Source organism: Paralichthys olivaceus, chromosome 6, assembly GCF_024713975.1.
Source record: "Paralichthys olivaceus isolate ysfri-2021 chromosome 6, ASM2471397v2, whole genome shotgun sequence".
In the NCBI taxonomy this organism is placed as follows: domain Eukaryota; kingdom Metazoa; phylum Chordata; class Actinopteri; order Pleuronectiformes; family Paralichthyidae; genus Paralichthys; species Paralichthys olivaceus.
In genome coordinates this window covers 932,409-951,489 of record NC_091098.1, presented here as the reverse complement: position 1 = coordinate 951,489, position 19,081 = coordinate 932,409, and positions in this window count along the sequence as shown.

Genomic DNA, 19,081 nt, shown 5'->3' with positions numbered 1-19,081 from the left:
TTATATCAAAGAATAAAGTGATTGAACAGAGTAAGGTATTGAGATGAATCACATATGATTCAGACTTCACACCAAACACAGCAGATAGTAGATTCAGTAGATGGGATGCGGGACCAAAAATATTTTGGGAACTTTTTAAAAAGAAGACCATCAAAAGTTTTCAGGATCTAAAAAATCGGTATGGATTAAACAATCAAGATTTATACAGATATCTACAGATGCGGCATTATATGGAGAAAACTATAAAAAAGTTTAATTCAGATGAGCCTGAGTCAGGAATCATTAAGTTATTCATCTCAGCATATGATTCAGACCAGGGAAAGAAACTAATCACAAAACTATATTAAGAAGTCGAAAGATTAAAGGGTAACAATATGACATATTTAAAAGAAAAGTGGGGAAAAGAGGCTGGGTGGCAGTTATCAGAGGAGGAATGGGACAAGGTAAATGAAGGACAGTGGAAAACAACATGCTCCCTCTCATGGAGAGAATATGGTTGGAAGAACATTGTAAGATACTTTATTACACCAACACAACAGAAATCTCAAGACACACAACGTTGGAGACTGTGTGGGGAAAATAAGGCCAACCATTTTCATATCTTTTGGGGATGCCCTTGTATTATACCTTTTTGGCAAGAGTTAAAGAAGAGTATGGAAACAATTCTGAAAGTGCAAATTCCACTTTCATTTGAAGTTTTATATTTGGGAAAAGAGAACCAGGAGATTAAATACATATTTCGAATAATGGTGGTGGTGGCTAAAAAGGCCATCACCAGAAAATGGCTAAAAAAAGATCCACCAAAACTAGAGGATTGGGTAGATGTAATGCTCGATATATATAGAATGGAGAAGCTGACTTTCTCAGCTAGACTAAAATCAGAAACTTTTAAAAACTACTGGGAAAACTGGATTGATTTTGTGTCTCCATTGAGAGCAGACTTTGTGCAATAAGGACAGTGTGTATTGCAGAGTGTTGACCCCCTTGGTTCAGGCTACAAACTTGTTTATTGTTCATATATTTATTTGATATGTTTACCCCAATCAGGAGACAAGGAACAATGCAGGAGAGGTGTGAAAATAAGGACAAGAGTGAAAAAGCGGTTCATTTTACTTCACATTTACTCTACTGTAACTTTACTTGAGAATTCATGTCCAATTATGTCTCTGCTCTGCGGTGGACAAGCATAGGAATGTTTTATACTGATTATGTAAAATATTGATGGAATATTGATATGTCGAATCAATAAAAAAGATAATTAAAAAAAAAAACCTCTGGGTGTTGCAGGTCAAAAGATCAAATTTAGGGCCTTTTGGATTCAAATGCCTGGTTAGGGTAACTACACCTGCTCTTACTGTTGCTGGTGTTAGAATAACGTTTTGAACATAAAAACACAAGAATAAACAAAAATACTGTTCTCTAAGTGCTGCAACTGACAGTAAACATTACAACCATAACATGAATATGCTCTAGTATTAGAATAAGAGAAATTAAATGTTACTCTGCTACTTCAGCTAACTTGTGGGTAAAGCACAATATTCCATGTCACAAAAAGCAACAAGTGTCAGAACCTGTCTGACTGCCTAATTCAACCAGGCACAACTTATTTTCTTTCGCGCCTGCGAACACCAGGCCGAAATAGGTGGATGGGCTTTCTGTAAAGAAGGCTTCTGTCGTGGTTTCAAAGCTCTATGTGCTTTGTGGCATTTGCTGGAGGCCCGTCAAATTGCAATTCATAATGAAAAGGGAATCAAATGTTAGTGTAAATCCCTAGAATATGATGGCCCCTCATTTCAGACAAAAAAGCCTCAAACTGTTTGAAAGTTACACCTTTGGGATCATGTAGGCCCCCCCGATCAACATTCTTCCCTCTCATACCCGTATGTACTCTGTACGGCTATCAAAATGGAGCCCTTAGAAATGGGCTTAATTGATACCAAAGGTCACAAAGGTCACCTGGGCCCCTGTGTGGTTTTGGTGAAAATCGGTAATGCTGGCTCAAAGAGCCCCTCGTGACCAGTGGGTCATATTTGGAGCTTCTAGGCCCTTGGGAAGGCCCCAAAAGGGATTGTTATTTTCCCAACAAGCTCCAGTACTTAGGCCCCTGACCAGGTAGAGGGCTAAAATCCAAATGACAACTCATGTAACGTTGATAAGAAATTCCCTCAAGCAGTGAGTCCAAGTTACCAGATATAATGAAATTCCCTACTGAAAGTCCTAAGATATCACATTCACAGTGATGTTACTCTGACCTTTTACTTCAAAGGGAATAAAATCCTTCATCTTTGAGTTGAAGTTAATGTTTTTACCAAGTTTGACGACATTCCCATGAGCTGATCTTTAGATATCAATTTACGGAAAAATATTTACATGCTTTTTGAGAACACTGTGACATTTGGCTACCAAAATGAAACCCAAATTCATATGAATGTTTGTGCCAAATGTGAAAGAATTCCCTGAAGGCATTTCGGATATATTGCATTTACAAGGCAAGAAGTGTGCTTTGTGAGGTCCTAGTGACCTTGCCATTTGATCTTTCACAACTGAATTTTATTCAAGTCATCATTGAGTCCAAATGAATGTTTGTGCCACATGTAATGATATTTCCTTTGGACAATCTTGATAAATCACAAAACAGCTGGAAAACAGTAGCTCTGCGTGCACAAAAGCGCTGGAAACGGCGAGAGAAGCTTGAAAATGCCACTTTAGTTCAGAAGATTTACTTTTGTTCACAAAGTGGTTCTGAGTGCACAAAACAGCTGGAAACATTAGCTCTGCGTGCAAAAAAGCGCTGGAAACGGCGAGAGAAGCTTAAAAATGCAACCTTAGTTCAGAAGATTAACTTTTGTTCACTAAGTGGTTCTGAGTGCACAAAACAGCTGGAAACATTAGCTCTGCGTGCACAAAAGCGCTGGAAATGGCGAGAGAAGCTTAAAAATGCAACCTTAGTTCAGAAGATTTACTTTTGTTCACAAAGTGGTTCTGAGTGCACAAAACAGCTGGAAACATTAGCTCTGCGTGCACAAAAGCGCTGGAAACGGCGAGAGAAGCTTAAAAATGCAACCTTAGTTCAGAAGATTAACTTTTGTTCAGAAAGTGGCTCTGCGTGCAAAAAAGCGCTAGAAACGGCGAGAGAAGCTTAAAAATGCAACCTTAGTTCAGAAGATTAACTTTTGTTCAGAAAGTGGCTCTGCGTGCAAAAAAGCGCTGGAAACGGCGAGAGAAGCTTAAAAATGCAACCTTAGTTCAGAAGATTAACTTTTGTTCACAAAGTGGCTCTGCGTGCACAAAAGCGCTGGAAACGGCGAGAGAAGCTTAAAAATGCAACCTTAGTTCAGAAGATTTACTTTTGTTCACAAAGTGGCTCTGCGTGCACAAAAGTGCTGGAAACGGCGAGAGAAGCTTAAAAATGCAACCTTAGTTCAGAAGATTAACTTTTGTTCACAATGTGGCTCTGCGTGCAAAAAAGCGCTGGAAACGGCGAGAGAAGCTTAAAAATGCAACCTTAGTTCAGAAGATTTACTTTTGTTCACAAAGTGGCTCTGCGTGCACAAAAGCGCTGGAAACGGCGAGAGAAGCTTAAAAATGCAACTTTAGTTCAGAAGATTTACTTTTGTTCACAAAGTGGTTCTGAGTGCACAAAACAGCTGGAAACAGTAGCTCTGCGTGCACAAAAGCGCTGGAACCGGCGAGAGAAGCTTAAAAATGCAACCTTAGTTCAGAAGATTTACTTTTGTTCACAAAGTGGCTCTGCGTGCACAAAAGCGCTGGAAACGGCAAGAGAAGCTTAAAAATGCAACCTTAGTTCAGAAGATTAACTTTTGTTCACAATGTGGCTCTGCGTGCACAAAAGCGCTGGAAACGGCGAGAGAAGCTTAAAAATGCAACCTTAGTTCAGAAGATTTACTTTTGTTCACAAAGTGGCTCTGCGTGCACAAAAGCGCTGGAAACGGCGAGAGAAGCTTAAAAATGCAACCTTAGTTCAGAAGATTTACTTTTGTTCACAAAGTGGTTCTGAGTGCACAAAACAGCTGGAAACAGTAGATCTGCGTGCACAAAAGCGCTGGAAACGGCGAGAGAAGCTTAAAAATGCAACCTTAGTTCAGAAGATTTACTTTTGTTCACAAAGTGGCTCTGCGTGCACAAAAGCGCTGGAAATGGCGAGAGAAGCTTAAAAATGCAACCTTAGTTCAGAAGATTTACTTTTGTTCACAAAGTGGTTCTGCGTGCACAAAAGCGCTGGATACGACGAGAGAAGCTTAAAAATGCAACCTTAGTTCAGAAGATTTACTTTTGTTCACAAAGTGGTTCTGAGTGCACAAAACAGCTGGAAACAGTAGCTCTGCGTGCACAAAAGCGCTGGAAACGGCGAGAGAAGCTTAAAAATGCAACCTTAGTTCAGAAGATTTACTTTTGTTCACAAAGTGGTTCTGAGTGCACAAAAGCGCTGGAAACAGTAGCTCTGCGTGCACAAAAGCGCTGGAAACGGCGAGAGAAGCTTAAAAATGCAACCTTAGTTCAGAAGATTTACTTTTGTTCACAAAGTGGTTCTGCGTGCACAAAAGCGCTGGAAACGGCGAGAGAAGCTTAAAAATGCAACCTTAGTTCAGAAGATTAACTTTTGTTCACAAAGTGGTTCTGAGTGCACAAAACAGCTGGAAACAGTAGCTCTGCGTGCACAAAAGCGCTGGAAACGGCGAGAGAAGCTTAAAAATGCAACCTTAATTCAGAAGATTTACTTTTGTTCACAAAGTGGCTCTGCGTGCAAAAAAGCGCTGGAAACGGCGAGAGAAGCTTAAAAATGCAACCTTAGTTCAGAAGATTTACTTTTGTTCACAAAGTGGTTCTGCATGCACAAAAGCGCTGGAAACGGTAGCTCTGCGTGCACAAAAGCGCTGGAAACGGCGAGAGAAGCTTAAAAATGCAACCTTAGTTCAGAAGATTTACTTTTGTTCACAAAGTGGCTCTGCGTGCACAAAAGCGCTGGAAACGGCGAGAGAAGCTTAAAAATGCAACCTTAGTTCAGAAGATTTACTTTTGTTCACAAAGTGGTTCTGAGTGCACAAAACAGCTGGAAACAGTAGATCTGCGTGCACAAAAGCGCTGGAAACGGCGAGAGAAGCTTAAAAATGCAACCTTAGTTCAGAAGATTTACTTTTGTTCACAAAGTGGCTCTGCGTGCACAAAAGCGCTGGAAATGGCGAGAGAAGCTTAAAAATGCAACCTTAGTTCAGAAGATTTACTTTTGTTCACAAAGTGGTTCTGCGTGCACAAAAGCGCTGGATACGACGAGAGAAGCTTAAAAATGCAACCTTAGTTCAGAAGATTTACTTTTGTTCACAAAGTGGTTCTGAGTGCACAAAACAGCTGGAAACAGTAGCTCTGCGTGCACAAAAGCGCTGGAAACGGCGAGAGAAGCTTAAAAATGCAACCTTAGTTCAGAAGATTAACTTTTGTTCACAAAGTGGTTCTGAGTGCACAAAACAGCTGGAAACAGTAGCTCTGCGTGCACAAAAGCGCTGGAAATGGCGAGAGAAGCTTAAAAATGCAACCTTAATTCAGAAGATTTACTTTTGTTCACAAAGTGGCTCTGCGTGCAAAAAAGCGCTGGAAACGGCGAGAGAAGCTTAAAAATGCAACCTTAGTTCAGAAGATTTACTTTTGTTCACAAAGTGGTTCTGCATGCACAAAAGCGCTGGAAACGGTAGCTCTGCGTGCACAAAAGCGCTGGAAACGGCGAGAGAAGCTTAAAAATGCAACCTTAGTTCAGAAGATTTACTTTTGTTCACAAAGTGGCTCTGCGTGCACAAAAGCGCTGGAAACGGCGAGAGAAGCTTAAAAATGCAACCTTAGTTCAGAAGATTTACTTTTGTTCACAAAGTGGTTCTGAGTGCACAAAACAGCTGGAAACAGTAGCTCTGCGTGCACAAAAGCGCTGGAAACGGCGAGAGAAGCTTAAAAATGCAACCTTAGTTCAGAAGATTTACTTTTGTTCACAAAGTGGTTCTGAGTGCACAAAACAGCTGGAAACAGTAGCTCTGCGTGCACAAAAGCGCTGGAAACGGCGAGAGAAGCTTAAAAATGCAACCTTAGTTCAGAAGATTTACTTTTGTTCACAAAGTGGCTCTGCGTGCACAAAAGCGCTGGAAACGGCGAGAGAAGCTTAAAAATGCAACCTTAGTTCAGAAGATTAACTTTTGTTCACAAAGTGGTTCTGAGTGCACAAAACAGCTGGAAACATTAGCTCTGCGTGCACAAAAGCGCTGGAAACGGCGAGAGAAGCTTAAAAATGCAACCTTAGTTCAGAAGATTTACTTTTGTTCACAAAGTGGCTCTGCGTGCACAAAAGCGCTGGAAACGGCAAGAGAAGCTTAAAAATGCAACCTTAGTTCAGAAGATTAACTTTTGTTCACAATGTGGCTCTGCGTGCACAAAAGCGCTGGAAACGGCGAGAGAAGCTCAAAAATGCAACCTTAGTTCAGAAGATTTACTTTTGTTCACAAAGTGGCTCTGCGTGCACAAAAGCGCTGGAAACGGCGAGAGAAGCTTAAAAATGCAACCTTAGTTCAGAAGATTTACTTTTGTTCACAAAGTGGTTCTGAGTGCACAAAACAGCTGGAAACAGTAGATCTGCGTGCACAAAAGCGCTGGAAACGGCGAGAGAAGCTTAAAAATGCAACCTTAGTTCAGAAGATTTACTTTTGTTCACAAAGTGGCTCTGCGTGCACAAAAGCGCTGGAAACGGCGAGAGAAGCTTAAAAATGCAACCTTAGTTCAGAAGATTTACTTTTGTTCACAAAGTGGTTCTGAGTGCACAAAACAGCTGGAAACATTAGCTCTGCGTGCACAAAAGCGCTGGAAACGGCGAGAGAAGCTTAAAAATGCAACCTTAGTTCAGAAGATTTACTTTTGTTCACAAAGTGGTTCTGAGTGCACAAAACAGCTGGAAACAGTAGCTCTGCGTGCACAAAAGCGCTGGAAACGGCGAGAGAAGCTTAAAAATGCAACCTTAGTTCAGAAGATTTACTTTTGTTCACAAAGTGGTTCTGAGTGCACAAAACAGCTGGAAACAGTAGCTCTGCGTGCACAAAAGCGCTGGAAACGGCGAGAGAAGCTTAAAAATGCAACCTTAGTTCAGAAGATTTACTTTTGTTCACAAAGTGGCTCTGCGTGCAAAAAAGCGCTGGAAACGGCGAGAGAAGCTTAAAAATGCAACCTTAGTTCAGAAGATTTACTTTTGTTCACAAAGTGGTTCTGAGTGCACAAAACAGCTGGAAACAGTAGCTCTGCGTGCACAAAAGCGCTGGAAACGGCGAGAGAAGCTTAAAAATGCAACCTTAGTTCAGAAGATTTACTTTTGTTCACAAAGTGGTTCTGAGTGCACAAAACAGCTGGAAACAGTAGCTCTGCGTGCACAAAAGCGCTGGAAACGGCGAGAGAAGCTTAAAAATGCAACCTTAGTTCAGAAGATTTACTTTTGTTCACAAAGTGGCTCTGCGTGCACAAAAGCGCTGGAAACGGCGAGAGAAGCTTAAAAATGCAACCTTAGTTCAGAAGATTAACTTTTGTTCACAAAGTGGTTCTGAGTGCACAAAACAGCTGGAAACATTAGCTCTGCGTGCACAAAAGCGCTGGAAACGGCGAGAGAAGCTTAAAAATGCAACCTTAGTTCAGAAGATTTACTTTTGTTCACAAAGTGGCTCTGCGTGCACAAAAGCGCTGGAAACGGCAAGAGAAGCTTAAAAATGCAACCTTAGTTCAGAAGATTAACTTTTGTTCACAATGTGGCTCTGCGTGCACAAAAGCGCTGGAAACGGCGAGAGAAGCTCAAAAATGCAACCTTAGTTCAGAAGATTTACTTTTGTTCACAAAGTGGCTCTGCGTGCACAAAAGCGCTGGAAACGGCGAGAGAAGCTTAAAAATGCAACCTTAGTTCAGAAGATTTACTTTTGTTCACAAAGTGGTTCTGAGTGCACAAAACAGCTGGAAACAGTAGATCTGCGTGCACAAAAGCGCTGGAAACGGCGAGAGAAGCTTAAAAATGCAACCTTAGTTCAGAAGATTTACTTTTGTTCACAAAGTGGCTCTGCGTGCACAAAAGCGCTGGAAACGGCGAGAGAAGCTTAAAAATGCAACCTTAGTTCAGAAGATTTACTTTTGTTCACAAAGTGGTTCTGAGTGCACAAAACAGCTGGAAACATTAGCTCTGCGTGCACAAAAGCGCTGGAAACGGCGAGAGAAGCTTAAAAATGCAACCTTAGTTCAGAAGATTTACTTTTGTTCACAAAGTGGTTCTGAGTGCACAAAACAGCTGGAAACAGTAGCTCTGCGTGCACAAAAGCGCTGGAAACGGCGAGAGAAGCTTAAAAATGCAACCTTAGTTCAGAAGATTTACTTTTGTTCACAAAGTGGCTCTGCGTGCACAAAAGCGCTGGAAACGGCGAGAGAAGCTCAAAAATGCAACCTTAGTTCAGAAGATTTACTTTTGTTCACAAAGTGGCTCTGCGTGCACAAAAGCGCTGGAAACGGCGAGAGAAGCTTAAAAATGCAACCTTAGTTCAGAAGATTTACTTTTGTTCACAAAGTGGTTCTGAGTGCACAAAACAGCTGGAAACAGTAGATCTGCGTGCACAAAAGCGCTGGAAACGGCGAGAGAAGCTTAAAAATGCAACCTTAGTTCAGAAGATTTACTTTTGTTCACAAAGTGGCTCTGCGTGCACAAAAGCGCTGGAAACGGCGAGAGAAGCTTAAAAATGCAACCTTAGTTCAGAAGATTTACTTTTGTTCACAAAGTGGTTCTGAGTGCACAAAACAGCTGGAAACATTAGCTCTGCGTGCACAAAAGCGCTGGAAACGGCGAGAGAAGCTTAAAAATGCAACCTTAGTTCAGAAGATTTACTTTTGTTCACAAAGTGGTTCTGAGTGCACAAAACAGCTGGAAACAGTAGCTCTGCGTGCACAAAAGCGCTGGAAACGGCGAGAGAAGCTTAAAAATGCAACCTTAGTTCAGAAGATTTACTTTTGTTCACAAAGTGGTTCTGAGTGCACAAAACAGCTGGAAACAGTAGCTCTGCGTGCACAAAAGCGCTGGAAACGGCGAGAGAAGCTTAAAAATGCAACCTTAGTTCAGAAGATTTACTTTTGTTCACAAAGTGGCTCTGCGTGCAAAAAAGCGCTGGAAACGGCGAGAGAAGCTTAAAAATGCAACCTTAGTTCAGAAGATTTACTTTTGTTCACAAAGTGGTTCTGCGTGCACAAAAGCGCTGGAAACGGCGAGAGAAGCTTAAAAATGCAACCTTAGTTCAGAAGATTTACTTTTGTTCACAAAGTGGTTCTGAGTGCACAAAACAGCTGGAAACATTAGCTCTGCGTGCACAAAAGCGCTGGAAACGGCGAGAGAAGCTTAAAAATGCAACCTTAGTTCAGAAGATTTACTTTTGTTCACAAAGTGGCTCTGCGTGCACAAAAGCGCTGGAAACGGCGAGAGAAGCTTAAAAATGCAACCTTAGTTCAGAAGATTTACTTTTGTTCACAAAGTGGTTCTGAGTGCACAAAACAGCTGGAAACAGTAGATCTGCGTGCACAAAAGCGCTGGAAACGGCGAGAGAAGCTTAAAAATGCAACCTTAGTTCAGAAGATTTACTTTTGTTCACAAAGTGGCTCTGCGTGCACAAAAGCGCTGGAAACGGCGAGAGAAGCTTAAAAATGCAACCTTAGTTCAGAAGATTTACTTTTGTTCACAAAGTGGTTCTGAGTGCACAAAACAGCTGGAAACATTAGCTCTGCGTGCACAAAAGCGCTGGAAACGGCGAGAGAAGCTTAAAAATGCAACCTTAGTTCAGAAGATTTACTTTTGTTCACAAAGTGGTTCTGAGTGCACAAAACAGCTGGAAACAGTAGCTCTGCGTGCACAAAAGCGCTGGAAACGGCGAGAGAAGCTTAAAAATGCAACCTTAGTTCAGAAGATTTACTTTTGTTCACAAAGTGGCTCTGCGTGCACAAAAGCGCTGGAAACGGCGAGAGAAGCTCAAAAATGCAACCTTAGTTCAGAAGATTTACTTTTGTTCACAAAGTGGCTCTGCGTGCACAAAAGCGCTGGAAACGGCGAGAGAAGCTTAAAAATGCAACCTTAGTTCAGAAGATTTACTTTTGTTCACAAAGTGGTTCTGAGTGCACAAAACAGCTGGAAACAGTAGATCTGCGTGCACAAAAGCGCTGGAAACGGCGAGAGAAGCTTAAAAATGCAACCTTAGTTCAGAAGATTTACTTTTGTTCACAAAGTGGCTCTGCGTGCACAAAAGCGCTGGAAACGGCGAGAGAAGCTTAAAAATGCAACCTTAGTTCAGAAGATTTACTTTTGTTCACAAAGTGGTTCTGAGTGCACAAAACAGCTGGAAACATTAGCTCTGCGTGCACAAAAGCGCTGGAAACGGCGAGAGAAGCTTAAAAATGCAACCTTAGTTCAGAAGATTTACTTTTGTTCACAAAGTGGTTCTGAGTGCACAAAACAGCTGGAAACAGTAGCTCTGCGTGCACAAAAGCGCTGGAAACGGCGAGAGAAGCTTAAAAATGCAACCTTAGTTCAGAAGATTTACTTTTGTTCACAAAGTGGTTCTGAGTGCACAAAACAGCTGGAAACAGTAGCTCTGCGTGCACAAAAGCGCTGGAAACGGCGAGAGAAGCTTAAAAATGCAACCTTAGTTCAGAAGATTTACTTTTGTTCACAAAGTGGCTCTGCGTGCAAAAAAGCGCTGGAAACGGCGAGAGAAGCTTAAAAATGCAACCTTAGTTCAGAAGATTTACTTTTGTTCACAAAGTGGTTCTGCGTGCACAAAAGCGCTGGAAACGGCGAGAGAAGCTTAAAAATGCAACCTTAGTTCAGAAGATTTACTTTTGTTCACAAAGTGGTTCTGAGTGCACAAAACAGCTGGAAACAGTAGCTCTGCGTGCACAAAAGCGCTGGAAACGGCGAGAGAAGCTTAAAAATGCAACCTTAGTTCAGAAGATTTACTTTTGTTCACAAAGTGGTTCTGAGTGCACAAAACAGCTGGAAACAGTAGCTCTGCGTGCACAAAAGCGCTGGAAACGGCGAGAGAAGCTTAAAAATGCAACCTTAGTTCAGAAGATTTACTTTTGTTCACAAAGTGGCTCTGCGTGCACAAAAGCGCTGGAAACGGCGAGAGAAGCTTAAAAATGCAACCTTAGTTCAGAAGATTAACTTTTGTTCACAAAGTGGTTCTGAGTGCACAAAACAGCTGGAAACATTAGCTCTGCGTGCACAAAAGCGCTGGAAACGGCGAGAGAAGCTTAAAAATGCAACCTTAGTTCAGAAGATTTACTTTTGTTCACAAAGTGGCTCTGCGTGCACAAAAGCGCTGGAAACGGCAAGAGAAGCTTAAAAATGCAACCTTAGTTCAGAAGATTAACTTTTGTTCACAATGTGGCTCTGCGTGCACAAAAGCGCTGGAAACGGCGAGAGAAGCTCAAAAATGCAACCTTAGTTCAGAAGATTTACTTTTGTTCACAAAGTGGCTCTGCGTGCACAAAAGCGCTGGAAACGGCGAGAGAAGCTTAAAAATGCAACCTTAGTTCAGAAGATTTACTTTTGTTCACAAAGTGGTTCTGAGTGCACAAAACAGCTGGAAACAGTAGATCTGCGTGCACAAAAGCGCTGGAAACGGCGAGAGAAGCTTAAAAATGCAACCTTAGTTCAGAAGATTTACTTTTGTTCACAAAGTGGCTCTGCGTGCACAAAAGCGCTGGAAACGGCGAGAGAAGCTTAAAAATGCAACCTTAGTTCAGAAGATTTACTTTTGTTCACAAAGTGGTTCTGAGTGCACAAAACAGCTGGAAACATTAGCTCTGCGTGCACAAAAGCGCTGGAAACGGCGAGAGAAGCTTAAAAATGCAACCTTAGTTCAGAAGATTTACTTTTGTTCACAAAGTGGTTCTGAGTGCACAAAACAGCTGGAAACAGTAGCTCTGCGTGCACAAAAGCGCTGGAAACGGCGAGAGAAGCTTAAAAATGCAACCTTAGTTCAGAAGATTTACTTTTGTTCACAAAGTGGTTCTGAGTGCACAAAACAGCTGGAAACAGTAGCTCTGCGTGCACAAAAGCGCTGGAAACGGCGAGAGAAGCTTAAAAATGCAACCTTAGTTCAGAAGATTTACTTTTGTTCACAAAGTGGCTCTGCGTGCAAAAAAGCGCTGGAAACGGCGAGAGAAGCTTAAAAATGCAACCTTAGTTCAGAAGATTTACTTTTGTTCACAAAGTGGTTCTGCGTGCACAAAAGCGCTGGAAACGGCGAGAGAAGCTTAAAAATGCAACCTTAGTTCAGAAGATTTACTTTTGTTCACAAAGTGGTTCTGAGTGCACAAAACAGCTGGAAACAGTAGCTCTGCGTGCACAAAAGCGCTGGAAACGGCGAGAGAAGCTTAAAAATGCAACCTTAGTTCAGAAGATTTACTTTTGTTCACAAAGTGGCTCTGCGTGCACAAAAGCGCTGGAAACGGCGAGAGAAGCTTAAAAATGCAACCTTAGTTCAGAAGATTAACTTTTGTTCACAAAGTGGTTCTGAGTGCACAAAACAGCTGGAAACATTAGCTCTGCGTGCACAAAAGCGCTGGAAACGGCGAGAGAAGCTTAAAAATGCAACCTTAGTTCAGAAGATTTACTTTTGTTCACAAAGTGGTTCTGAGTGCACAAAACAGCTGGAAACATTAGCTCTGCGTGCACAAAAGCGCTGGAAACGGCGAGAGAAGCTTAAAAATGCAACCTTAGTTCAGAAGATTTACTTTTGTTCACAAAGTGGTTCTGAGTGCACAAAACAGCTGGAAACATTAGCTCTGCGTGCACAAAAGCGCTGGAAACGGCGAGAGAAGCTTAAAAATGCAACCTTAGTTCAGAAGATTTACTTTTGTTCACAAAGTGGTTCTGAGTGCACAAAACAGCTGGAAACAGTAGCTCTGCATGCACAAAAGCGCTGGAAACGGCGAGAGAAGATTAAAAATGCAACCTTAGTTCAGAAGATTTACTTTTGTTCACAAAGTGGCTCTGCGTGCACAAAAGCGCTGGAAACGGCGAGAGAAGCTTAAAAATGCAACCTTAGTTCAGAAGATTTACTTTTGTTCACAAAGTGGTTCTGAGTGCACAAAACAGCTGGAAACAGTAGCTCTGCGTGCACAAAAGCGCTGGAAACGGCGAGAGAAGCTTAAACATGCAACCTTAGTTCAGAAGATTAACTTTTGTTCACAAAGTGGCTCTGCGTGCAAAAAAGCGCTGGAAACGGCGAGAGAAGCTTAAAAATGCAACCTTAGTTCAGAAGATTTACTTTTGTTCACAAAGTGACTCTGCGTGCAAAAAAGCGCTGGAAACGGCGAGAGAAGCTTAAAAATGCAACCTTAGTTCAGAAGATTTACTTTTGTTCACAAAGTGGTTCTGCGTGCACAAAAGCGCTGGAAACGGCGAGAGAAGCTTAAAAATGCAACCTTAGTTCAGAAGATTTACTTTTGTTCACAAAGTGGTTCTGAGTGCACAAAACAGCTGGAAACAGTAGCTCTGCGTGCACAAAAGCGCTGGAAACGGCGAGAGAAGCTTAAAAATGCAACCTTAGTTCAGAAGATTTACTTTTGTTCACAAAGTGGCTCTGCGTGCAAAAAAGCGCTGGAAACGGCGAGAGAAGCTTAAAAATGCAACCTTAGTTCAGAAGATTTACTTTTGTTCACAAAGTGGTTCTGCGTGCACAAAAGCGCTGGAAACGGCGAGAGAAGCTTAAAAATGCAACCTTAGTTCAGAAGATTTACTTTTGTTCACAAAGTGGTTCTGAGTGCACAAAACAGCTGGAAACATTAGCTCTGCGTGCACAAAAGCGCTGGAAACGGCGAGAGAAGCTTAAAAATGCAACCTTAGTTCAGAAGATTTACTTTTGTTAACAAAGTGGTTCTGAGTGCACAAAACAGCTGGAAACAGTAGCTCTGCGTGCACAAAAGCGCTGGAAACGGCGAGAGAAGCTTAAAAATGCAACCTTAGTTCAGAAGATTTACTTTTGTTCACAAAGTGGTTCTGAGTGCACAAAACAGCTGGAAACAGTAGCTCTGCGTGCACAAAAGCGCTGGAAACGGCGAGAGAAGCTTAAAAATGCAACCTTAGTTCAGAAGATTTACTTTTGTTCACAAAGTGGCTCTGCGTGCACAAAAGCGCTGGAAACGGCGAGAGAAGCTTAAAAATGCAACCTTAGTTCAGAAGATTTACTTTTGTTCACAAAGTGGCTCTGCGTGCAAAAAAGCGCTGGAAACGGCGAGAGAAGCTTAAAAATGCAACCTTAGTTCAGAAGATTTACTTTTGTTCACAAAGTGACTCTGCGTGCAAAAAAGCGCTGGAAACGGCGAGAGAAGCTTAAAAATGCAACCTTAGTTCAGAAGATTTACTTTTGTTCACAAAGTGGTTCTGCGTGCACAAAAGCGCTGGAAACGGCGAGAGAAGCTTAAAAATGCAACCTTAGTTCAGAAGATTTACTTTTGTTCACAAAGTGGTTCTGAGTGCACAAAACAGCTGGAAACAGTAGCTCTGCGTGCACAAAAGCGCTGGAAACGGCGAGAGAAGCTTAAAAATGCAACCTTAGTTCAGAAGATTTACTTTTGTTCACAAAGTGGCTCTGCGTGCAAAAAAGCGCTGGAAACGGCGAGAGAAGCTTAAAAATGCAACCTTAGTTCAGAAGATTTACTTTTGTTCACAAAGTGGTTCTGCGTGCACAAAAGCGCTGGAAACGGCGAGAGAAGCTTAAAAATGCAACCTTAGTTCAGAAGATTTACTTTTGTTCACAAAGTGGTTCTGAGTGCACAAAACAGCTGGAAACAGTAGCTCTGCGTGCACAAAAGCGCTGGAAACGGCGAGAGAAGCTTAAAAATGCAACCTTAGTTCAGAAGATTAACTTTTGTTCACAAAGTGGTTCTGAGTGCACAAAACAGCTGGAAACATTAGCTCTGCGTGCACAAAAGCGCTGGAAACGGCGAGAGAAGCTTAAAAATGCAACCTTAGTTCAGAAGATTTACTTTTGTTCACAAAGTGGTTCTGAGTGCACAAAACAGCTGGAAACATTAGCTCTGCGTGCACAAAAGCGCTGGAAACGGCGAGAGAAGCTTAAAAATGCAACCTTAGTTCAGAAGATTTACTTTTGTTAACAAAGTGGTTCTGAGTGCACAAAACAGCTGGAAACAGTAGCTCTGCGTGCACAAAAGCGCTGGAAACGGCGAGAGAAGCTTAAAAATGCAACCTTAGTTCAGAAGATTTACTTTTGTTCACAAAGTGGTTCTGAGTGCACAAAACAGCTGGAAACAGTAGCTCTGCGTGCACAAAAGCGCTGGAAACGGCGAGAGAAGCTTAAAAATGCAACCTTAGTTCAGAAGATTTACTTTTGTTCACAAAGTGGCTCTGCGTGCACAAAAGCGCTGGAAACGGCGAGAGAAGCTTAAAAATGCAACCTTAGTTCAGAAGATTTACTTTTGTTCACAAAGTGGCTCTGCGTGCACAAAAGTGCTGGAAACGGCGAGAGAAGCTTAAAAATGCAACCTTAGTTCAGAAGATTAACTTTTGTTCACAATGTGGCTCTGCGTGCAAAAAAGCGCTGGAAACGGCGAGAGAAGCTTAAAAATGCAACCTTAGTTCAGAAGATTTACTTTTGTTCACAAAGTGGCTCTGCGTGCACAAAAGCGCTGGAAACGGCGAGAGAAGCTTAAAAATGCAACTTTAGTTCAGAAGATTTACTTTTGTTCACAAAGTGGTTCTGAGTGCACAAAACAGCTGGAAACAGTAGCTCTGCGTGCACAAAAGCGCTGGAACCGGCGAGAGAAGCTTAAAAATGCAACCTTAGTTCAGAAGATTAACTTTTGTTCACAATGTGGCTCTGCGTGCAAAAAAGCGCTGGAAACGGCGAGAGAAGCTTAAAAATGCAACCTTAGTTCAGAAGATTTACTTTTGTTCACAAAGTGGCTCTGCGTGCACAAAAGCGCTGGAAACGGCAAGAGAAGCTTAAAAATGCAACCTTAGTTCAGAAGATTAACTTTTGTTCACAATGTGGCTCTGCGTGCACAAAAGCGCTGGAAACGGCGAGAGAAGCTTAAAAATGCAACCTTAGTTCAGAAGATTTACTTTTGTTCACAAAGTGGCTCTGCGTGCACAAAAGCGCTGGAAACGGCGAGAGAAGCTTAAAAATGCAACCTTAGTTCAGAAGATTTACTTTTGTTCACAAAGTGGTTCTGAGTGCACAAAACAGCTGGAAACAGTAGCTCTGCGTGCACAAAAGCGCTGGAAACGGCGAGAGAAGCTTAAAAATGCAACCTTAGTTCAGAAGATTTACTTTTGTTCACAAAGTGGTTCTGAGTGCACAAAACAGCTGGAAACAGTAGCTCTGCGTGCACAAAAGCGCTGGAAACGGCGAGAGAAGCTTAAAAATGCAACCTTAGTTCAGAAGATTTACTTTTGTTCACAAAGTGGCTCTGCGTGCACAAAAGCGCTGGAAACGGCGAGAGAAGCTTAAAAATGCAACCTTAGTTCAGAAGATTAACTTTTGTTCACAAAGTGGTTCTGAGTGCACAAAACAGCTGGAAACATTAGCTCTGCGTGCACAAAAGCGCTGGAAACGGCGAGAGAAGCTTAAAAATGCAACCTTAGTTCAGAAGATTTACTTTTGTTCACAAAGTGGCTCTGCGTGCACAAAAGCGCTGGAAACGGCAAGAGAAGCTTAAAAATGCAACCTTAGTTCAGAAGATTAACTTTTGTTCACAATGTGGCTCTGCGTGCACAAAAGCGCTGGAAACGGCGAGAGAAGCTCAAAAATGCAACCTTAGTTCAGAAGATTTACTTTTGTTCACAAAGTGGCTCTGCGTGCACAAAAGCGCTGGAAACGGCGAGAGAAGCTTAAAAATGCAACCTTAGTTCAGAAGATTTACTTTTGTTCACAAAGTGGTTCTGAGTGCACAAAACAGCTGGAAACAGTAGATCTGCGTGCACAAAAGCGCTGGAAACGGCGAGAGAAGCTTAAAAATGCAACCTTAGTTCAGAAGATTTACTTTTGTTCACAAAGTGGCTCTGCGTGCACAAAAGCGCTGGAAACGGCGAGAGAAGCTCAAAAATGCAACCTTAGTTCAGAAGATTTACTTTTGTTCACAAAGTGACTCTGCGTGCAAAAAAGCGCTGGAAACGGCGAGAGAAGCTTAAAAATGCAACCTTAGTTCAGAAGATTTACTTTTGTTCACAAAGTGGTTCTGCGTGCACAAAAGCGCTGGAAACGGCGAGAGAAGCTTAAAAATGCAACCTTAGTTCAGAAGATTTACTTTTGTTCACAAAGTGGTTCTGAGTGCACAAAACAGCTGGAAACAGTAGCTCTGCGTGCACAAAAGCGCTGGAAACGGCGAGAGAAGCTTAAAAATGCAACCTTAGTTCAGAAGATTTACTTTTGTTCACAAAGTGGCTCTGCGTGCAAAAAAGCGCTGGAAACGGCGAGAGAAGCTTAAAAATGCAACCTTAGTTCAGAAGATTTACTTTTGTTCACAAAGTGGTTCTGCGTGCACAAAAGCGCTGGAAACGGCGAGAGAAGCTTAAAAATGCAACCTTAGTTCAGAAGATTTACTTTTGTTAACAAAGTGGTTCTGAGTGCACAAAACAGCTGGAAACAGTAGCTCTGCGTGCACAAAAGCGCTGGAAACGGCGAGAGAAGCTTAAAAATGCAACCTTAGTTCAGAAGATTTACTTTTGTTCACAAAGTGGTTCTGCGTGCACAAAAGCGCTGGAAACGGCGAGAGAAGCTTAAAAATGCAACCTTAGTTCAGAAGATTTACTTTTGTTAACAAAGTGGTTCTGAGTGCACAAAACAGCTGGAAACAGTAGCTCTGCGTGCACAAAAGCGCTGGAAACGGCGAGAGAAGCTTAAAAATGCAACCTTAGTTCAGAAGATTTACTTTTGTTCACAAAGTGGTTCTGAGTGCACAAAACAGCTGGAAACAGTAGCTCTGCGTGCACAAAAGCGCTGGAAACGGCGAGAGAAGATTAAAAATGCAACCTTAGTTCAGAAGATTTACTTTTGTTCACAAAGTGGCTCTGCGTGCACAAAAGCGCTGGAAACGGCGAGAGAAGCTTAAAAATGCAACCTTAGTTCAGAAGATTTACTTTTGTTCACAAAGTGGTTCTGCGTGCACAAAAGCGCTGGAAACGGCGAGAGAAGCTTAAAAATGCAACCTTAGTTCAGAAGATTTACTTTTGTTAACAAAGTGGTTCTGAGTGCACAAAACAGCTGGAAACAGTAGCTCTGCGTGCACAAAAGCGCTGGAAACGGCGAGAGAAGCTTAAAAATGCAACCTTAGTTCAGAAGATTTACTTTTGTTCACAAAGTGGTTCTGCGTGCACAAAAGCGCTGGAAACGGCGAGAGAAGCTTAAAAATGCAACCTTAGTTCAGAAGATTTACTTTTGTTAACAAAGTGGTTCTGAGTGCACAAAACAGCTGGAAACAGTAGCTCTGCGTGCACAAAAGCGCTGGAAACGGCGAGAGAAGCTTAAAAATGCAACCTTAGTTCAGAAGATTTACTTTTGTTCACAAAGTGGTTCTGAGTGCACAAAACAGCTGGAAACAGTAGCTCTGCGTGCACAAAAGCGCTGGAAACGGCGAGAGAAGATTAAAAATGCAACCTTAGTTCAGAAGATTTACTTTTGTTCACAAAGTGGCTCTGCGTGCACAAAAGCGCTGGAAACGGCGAGAGAAGCTTAAAAATGCAACCTTAGTTCAGAAGATTTACTTTTGTTCACAAAGTGGTTCTGCGTGCACAAAACAGCTGGAAACAGTAGCTCTGCGTGCACAAAAGCGCTGGAAACGGCGAGAGAAGCTTAAACATGCAACCTTAGTTCAGAAGATTAACTTTTGTTCACAAAGTGGCTCTGCGTGCAAAAAAGCGCTGGAAACGGCGAGAGAAGCTTAAAAATGCAACCTTAGTTCAGAAGATTTACTTTTGTTCACAAAGTGACTCTGCGTGCAAAAAAGCGCTGGAAACGGCGAGAGAAGCTTAAAAATGCAACCTTAGTTCAGAAGATTT